The following is an 8,009-nucleotide window of genomic DNA, read 5'->3' on the forward strand; positions in this document are numbered from 1 at the left end:
TTAAGCCTGCTTCTCCACAGAGCCTAAGTTTCATTATGGTAGTATTTTAGATGCTTTGATAAGAACAAGAACTCCTTCAGGCCATCAGAAGACCTTTTAGCAGTAACTGCAGAATTAATGTTGAGGTCTACTTAGTACTTTACTGAAAAATGCTTTTAAAATTACTGTGTTTCACTTCACTGTCCTGTTACAATATAAAGAGCAGTACCTTACCTATAGTGACTAACACGTGTTTTCTTCTAATACAACAAGGGATAAAATTAGAATTTCATCAGTTTTTCCAGTATCTTTAGTGGAAGAAGAGGAAATGTGAAACACCATTTTCTGAAAATTAGATTATTGTCTTAATGGTGATACTGTTAATGTATTTTTTGCTTAAGCCTTCTTAAAGAACATTTAAAATTTTGTTTCTTGTCTTCAACAAAAATATATTTTATGTGCAGCATTTGCTTGTTAATCAGTTATATAGCTTAAATGAAGATACTTAAAATTTCATGAAATCATATAAACATATTGCTCAATATCTTTGTATTTTCTGTTTTTGAAATTAGTTCTATTGTTATTAAGTAATAAAGAATCTGACTCCATACTCTGGATTTTAAACCTCACCCTGTTTTCTTCCCCTTCTGCCCTACATCTGGTCAAGCGGATAAAGTATTCCCTCTTCTGGCACTCAGTTAAAACCATCCACAGGAATTCTTGTCCCAGCCCCACCCCTAATGATACAAAAACCCAAAGCCAGTCTCCTTTCTATGCCCTCTCAAGCCATTTTCAGACCAGCTTGGAAGGCCTGGCCTTCTTTCCCCAGAAAAACATTATTATGCAAGTAACAAGACTTTTCATACCCTGTTGGAGTGTGTTTGTTGTTATGTCTCAATATCCTAAGCAAATTTGGGGTGAGATGATAGCTTGCGTCTTCGGGGTGTTCACAACATATCACAATTGTATTAAGACTTCTCAAAGTCTATTTTTAGAAGTAGAAGGATGATATATAACTAATGATAGAATTTAAGGGAACTTTGGACTGTGTTTTTTTAAAAAACAAAACCTTCAACAATGGTTGAAAGATGACCATTTCAGTTAAACTGGAGGGTGGTTTTTTTTTAAATCCTCACTGGAGGATATATTTTTATTGATTTTAGAGAGAGAGGAAGGGGGGGAGAGAGAGAAACATCGATCTGTTGCCTGCCGTACTCACCCTGACTGGGGATCAAACCTGCAACCTGGGTATGTGCCCTAACCAGGAATCCAGCCTGCAACCTTTTGGTATGGGATGGTGCTTCAACCAACTGAGCCACACCGGCCAGGGCTGGAGTTTTACTTTTTATATCAAGTATTTATTTTATTAACTCTACAGTTGAATTAATTGATAGTTTTGATAAAAACATTGACTATGAGAAGAGAAAAATATAATTGGTTTATTTGTTATTTATTAAGAGGTTCAAAACTGGTTTTGGCCTTGACAGAAGTGATTCCATGGTTTATTTTTACTTTAAATAAATGCCGACCACACCAGTGTAGTTAGATTTATCATTTATCAATAAAAGAGGTAAAATAAAGTACATATTTTAAAAACATCTACAGTGTGTGGGGTAGAAAGAGTCAATGGGGAAAAAGGATCTGTAATACTTCCAACAATAAAGATAAATTAAAAAAAGCAAAATACAGTGCATGATATTTTGAGGGGATATAGAACAGCTAAAAGACATAGTCTTTTTTAAAATTGAATTTATTGGGGTGACATTGATTCCCAAAACCATACAGGTTTCAAGTGTACAAGTCAGTAAAACATCATCTGTACACTGCATCATGCACTCATCGCCCCAAGCAAAGTTTCTCTGTAAAAGACATAGTCTTATACTCAAGGAACTTATATTTTAGTTGAGAAGACAAAATTTATGAAACAACAAAAATATTATAATAAATAGTTTATAATAAAATTTGATAGTTTATAATTTGGTCTGTGGTAGAGAAGAGATTGAGTGCTTTAAGAGTCAGAAGAAAAAGGCCATCATGGGATGGAAAGCCTGGGAAGGATTCATTGAGGAGGTAGGATTTGAATTAGGACTTTAAAGTTACATAGACTAAAATTCTTCAGTGTAAGGTTGATGCCTTTTTTAGCTTTGCATTTTTTATTGCCTAACTCTAGGAGAAAGTGTTAAGTAGGGTTTTATTAAATGCTTATTGAATTAATAGAATTGACTGGGTTGGTAAAGGAGGCAGGGAAGACTTTGGAGGTAAGGGGAACAATATGAGCAAAATAAAAATGCCATCAAATTTAGTATGTGTGGAGGAAATTCAGAATAGGCCTAATTGGAGTGGAGTGTAAGAGTAGGAAATTGAGTTTATTAGATATGATAGGACTGATTTATGGAGGATCTTCAAATGTTTTGATTTCTGAGGCCAATAAGGAACTTATATCCTAAATGCCACAAATGCAAAAGAAAAAGATCGGCTAAGAAAGATTAAACTGACAATACAGTCAGAGGAAAAATGAAAGTCAAATCCATTAGGAGGTAATTACAATGGTCTAGGTATGCAAATAAGCATATGAAAAGATGCTCTGCAACAAATGTCATCAGAGAAATGCAAGTTAAAATAACACTGAGATGCCACTACACACCTATCAGAATGGCCAAAAACCCGAACATGGCCTGGCCAGTGTGGCTCAGTGATTAGAGTGTCGGCCTGCGCACCGGAGATTCCCAGGTTCAATTCTAGTCAAGGGCAGGACCCTGGGCTGCAAGTTCAGTCCCCACCCCCAGCCCAGGCTCATGCAGAGGCAGTCAATCAGTGTGTCTCTCTCATTGATGTTTCTCTCTCTCCCTTGCTCCCCTCCCCCATTGCACTCTCTCTCAAAATCAATGGGAAAAATACCCTCACTCCTTGGGTGAGAATTAAAAAAAAACAAAAAAAACCTGAACGTGGATGTTTAAAGCAGCTTTAATCATAAGTGCCAAAACTTGGAAGCAGCCAAGATGTTTTTCAGTAGATGGATGAATAAGTAAACTGTGGCACATGCAGACAATGGGATATTATTCAGTGTTAAAAGGAAATGAGCTATCAAACTATGAAAAGACAGGAAACTTAAGTGCATATTACTAAGTGAAAGAAGCCCGTCTGAAAAGTGTACATACTGTATGATTCCATCTATACAACATTCTGGAAAAGGCAAAACTATGGAGACAGTAAAAAGATGGGTTGCTATGAGGGGTTAGGACGGAGGGAAGAATGAACAAGCAGAGCACAGAGGATAATGATGGAGTCACGTCATTATTAATTGGTCCAAACCCATAAAATTTACAAGACAGAGAGTGAACCCTAATGTAAGCTATGGACTTCGGGTGGTAATGTGCCGATGCAGGTTCATTGATGGTAACAAATGTACCGCTCTGGTGCTGAATGTTGGTAATGGGGGAGGCTGTGCATGTGTGCAGGTAGGGGATAGATGGGAAATCTCTGAACCTTCTGTTCAATTTAGCTGTGACCCTAAAACTTTTCTAAAAAATAAAATCTATTTTAAAAAATCAATGGAAAGACAAGACAATTAAGCTTTCTACTACCTTGCAGGGTTGTAAATGCTTTTTGGGTAATAAAAATATAAATATTAATTTTTATTTATTGTGATTGAGTATTAGGATTTCAGGGGCCTAAACAGGCAGCTGACTAGAACTTCAATAACTGACCAGAGAGTGTTAGTAATTTTGAAGTGGTATTATTACAATTTTAAAAATAAAGTTTTTCTCATCTTTTGAAAGAATGAATGAACAAGCGATATATAAACCTGGCTGGCATGTTGATGCTTTCTCTTTGAATTTTGATTGCTACCATATAACTTGCCTTGGAGGCTGAATGGCTCATTTAGAAACATTCCCATTGCCTTGCTTTTATATTTTGCTCTTGATTTCTCCAAAGTTGACACAAGTCACATGCAATCAAATCTATATCCTTGGTGGATAGGCCTGTCCTAATATTTTCTGACTCACACCCAGGTTATTTGCAGCTCAGCAGTCTCCTTCCAGATACATTACTTTGTATTCGGATGTTAACATCTGGCTGAGAATTGGTCTCTTAAAGCATGATTTCTTTAATAGTGTACCTTTTTTGTTTTGATATGAATATGGTACTGTTTAGAACTTAAGTTACCTTACTTTTTAGAAGGTAGTTTTACCAAAGAATCAGCTCACCTTTTTATTTTTTTTGGTGTGTTTTAGGCAGTGTTTTTTAGTGAAGTATTTGTAGCTCCAGATTGACAGATCATAAGTATAACAGAGAAATGACAGGTAGAGTGCTGAATAGTCTGGGCCCTGGAGTTCTGTCTGGGTTTAAACACAGAGATTCATGCGAAAGTCTGACTCTGGGCCAACTATCCTCCTTGCTTCAGTTTCTTCACTTTCAAAATGGGGTTGATGATCCTACCTATCAAATAGGGTTTTCAGGAGTGTTACAGTGTTTAGCTTATGGTAAGTGCTTGACGAATTGTGGTCTAGTTTGTTTTACAGATAGAGATTTTCATGCAAAACATGATACGATAATTTGATGTTCAGATTTTTAAAACGTTAAGAAATGCTAAGCACATCAAGTGATAGAGACAAAAGATATTTTAAAGTAACATTTAGAGTCTGTTCAATGACAAAGCAAATATTCAATAGGAAGGTATTTTATATGAACTCAGTTATACTATGGTCCAAATGGGTCTGAAAAATAACTACTTGCCAAAGTTATACATGTTTTGTTCCAGCCAAGGAAATAATTCTGTTTTCCAACATGTCATAAAACAGTAACATTAAAACATTTACTCCCTAATATTACTTTTATTCTTTTACCTTTTATAACTAATTGATACCTTCTGATAATATAAAAATATTTGAATTGTGCATTGAGGCTTAAAATAACAATATTGTTATTTAATTAGTCTGTCTTTTTCTTACTCTCTGTACTTGATGGGTAGAAAAATAAAAGGATCTCAAAAGGGAAAATGTGGCAAATCTAATAATTCAAGAAATATTTGTTAAGGTCTAAGTGGGAATGATAGTGCACAAAAATTGCATAAATATTTAAAATGTGCTAGGTAATGGGCATAGATTTTTGAGGCAGGAACTTGGTATTTTTAGCAGGTGGAAATCAATTGTGGCTGGAGCTTAGTGAATGAGAGGGAAGATATAGTGTATTAATCCTTTACCACAATAGTAGCATCTCTGTAAGAACCTGAGTTTATTCATACAGAAAACCAAGCTGGTCTCAAATACAGTTAAGAGTATAATATAATTTTTTTATTCCTACATTTCAGCATTAACACAATGAGAAAAACATTATGAATGTATCTCTAACAGAGCTTAAATCAAACAAATGTAATTAACATCCCATGCCCACAAAAACAAAATCAATAAAATAGTGTATATCCTTTCCTTTGTGATTAGATAATTATGGGGCAAAAAGTTTCTTATTTGCTTCCATTAATTAAAATGCTATTTGCTATTTACTCCTACTTATTGTTTACAATTCAGCTCAAAGACACCTCTGCGAAGCCTTCTCTGATTTCACTAAGTAGATCTCAGCACATCTTGTATGCTCCAAAAGTACTTTGTCTATACCTGTTTGCATAGCTTTTAAAATATTCACTTATTATTTATACATTTGTAAAATAAGACCTTGTGTTCCATGAGGACAAGGGATATGTCTAGGTATCTTGGTATCCCCAAGTGGAATAGAGGGGAGAGAGAGCAAGGGATCGAGAACCTATTTTAAGAAATAATGAATGAAAACTTCCCTAACCTGGTGAAGGAAAGACACACAAGTCCAAAGAAGAGAAAGAATAGCAGAGGAGCATAGTTGAAGGAATAAAATGGCAATAGCCCTGGCCACTGGGGCTCAGTCGGCTAGGCGTCATCCCAGGCGCTGAAAGGCGGCCGGGTCAGCTCCTGGTCGTGGCGAATGCCTGGGTTTTGGGCTTGAGCCCCAGTAGGGGTCTGCAGGAGGCAGGCGGTCAATGTTTCACTCTCACGTCAATGTTTCTCTCTCTCTCCCATCCTCTCTCTCTAAAAATCAATTTTTAAAAATCTTTTAAAAAGGCCATATTAATCAAAACAGCATAGTACTGGCATAAAAACAAACGTATAGAGCAATGGAACAAAATAGAAAGCCCAGAAATAAACCCATGCCTTTATGGTCAGTTAATATTTGACAAAGGAGGCAAGAACACACAATGGGGTAAAGATTGTCTATTTAATAAATGATGTTGGAAAAATTGGAAAGATGTGCAAAAAAATGAAACTGGACCACCTTCTTCTACCATATACAAGGACAAACTCAAAATGGAATTAAAGACTTAAATGTTACACTCGAAACCACAAAAATCCTAGAAGGAAACATAGGCAGTAAAATCTCAGACATCTCTCCGAGCAATATTTTTTCTGATATATCTCCTTGGGCAAGGGAAACAAAAGAAAAAATAAACAAATGGGACTACATAAAACTATAAAGCTTTTGCACAGCAAAAAAAACCAATAAAACAAAAGACAACCTACTAAATGGAAGAACGTTTTCGCCACTGATACAACTGATAAGGGATTAACATCCAAAATTTATAAAGAACTCATACTACCCAACACCAAAAATATAAATAATACAATTAAAAATGGGCAGAGGACCTGGATAGACACTTCTCCAAAGAGGACATACAGATGGCCAAGAGACATGAAAAGATGCTCAACGTCGCCAATCATCAGAGATGCAAATTAAAACCACAACGAGGTGTCACCTCACACCTGTCAGAATGGCACCATTGATAAATCAAGTTCTGGCGAGGGTGTGGAGAAGGGACCCCTTGTGCACTGCTGGTGGGAATGCAGACTGGGGCAGCCACTGTGGAAAACAGTATGGAGGTTCCTCAAAAAATTAAAAATGGAGCTGCCTTATGACCCAATGATCCCACTTCTGGGAATGTATCTAAAGAAACCCCAAACACTGACTGGAAAGAAAATATGCACCCCGATGTGCATTGCAGTGCTATTTGGAAGCAGCCCAAGTGCCCATCAGTAGATGAGTGGCTAGAAAAGCTGTGGGACATTTGAAGAACCATAAGAGAATAGCTCTGTGAACTTAAGATAAACAGATTTATTAGAGGACACAAAAAGCATTAACCTTAAAAGAAAAAAATGATAAATTGGACTTGATCAAAATTTAAAACTTCTCAGCAAAAGTCAGTTAAGAAAATGCGAAGGCAAACCACAAACAGTGTGCCAGTTATCAATTTATGGCCTATAAGCTTCAAATTCACCCTTCTCTACCTCTCTGGGGCATTTAAATGTTTTTCCTTTGCCCTCTTTGTCAGTAGAGGACTCTGATGTGCTGGCTCACAGGCCCCTACAAAAGCTTCAGGCTCCTGCAAGGTGGCCAGCAGCACCCAGTGGCGAGCAGCTTCACTGTCACCTTCCTCGAGCGTTTTTGTAGCAGCGCTTGCGAGAGACATTTCCCTATGAACAGCCTTCGTCAGCACCCTAGAGGGCATTTTTCTAGCAAGTTCCACGGATGTGGCATCCCAGTGACTTCTCTGTACCATTATATAGGCCATAGCAGGTACCTTCAACAAGGTTTGCATCTCCGCTCTGGTGGGGCTTCTTCCTTGGGTACTGCGTCTCAGTCCTAGGGATGGTCGCTGCTCCTCCTACCTACTGTTTCTGTATTTTCAGAGCCCTCTTCATTTCTTACTAGCCAATCTTTTGTTATTTCAGTCCCCTGTTATATGTAAGCATCCTTAACTATGTTAAACTTTTCCTGTTCAAATTACTATGTGACTTCTCTATCCTAATAGATATAAACAAGAAAAAAATATTTGTATGGGACATATCTGACAAAGGATTTGTATCCAGAATATATTAAAAAAATTCCTACAAATCAGTAACAAAAAGACAAACGATTCAGCAAAATATGGGCAAAAGACATGAACAGACCCTTCTCAAAAGAAGATATGTAGATGACCAATATACACTAAAAGGTACTAACATCGT

The sequence above is a fragment of the Miniopterus natalensis genome, chromosome 1, assembly GCF_054644295.1.
Source record: "Miniopterus natalensis isolate mMinNat1 chromosome 1, mMinNat1.hap1, whole genome shotgun sequence".
In the NCBI taxonomy this organism is placed as follows: Eukaryota; Metazoa; Chordata; class Mammalia; order Chiroptera; family Miniopteridae; genus Miniopterus; species Miniopterus natalensis.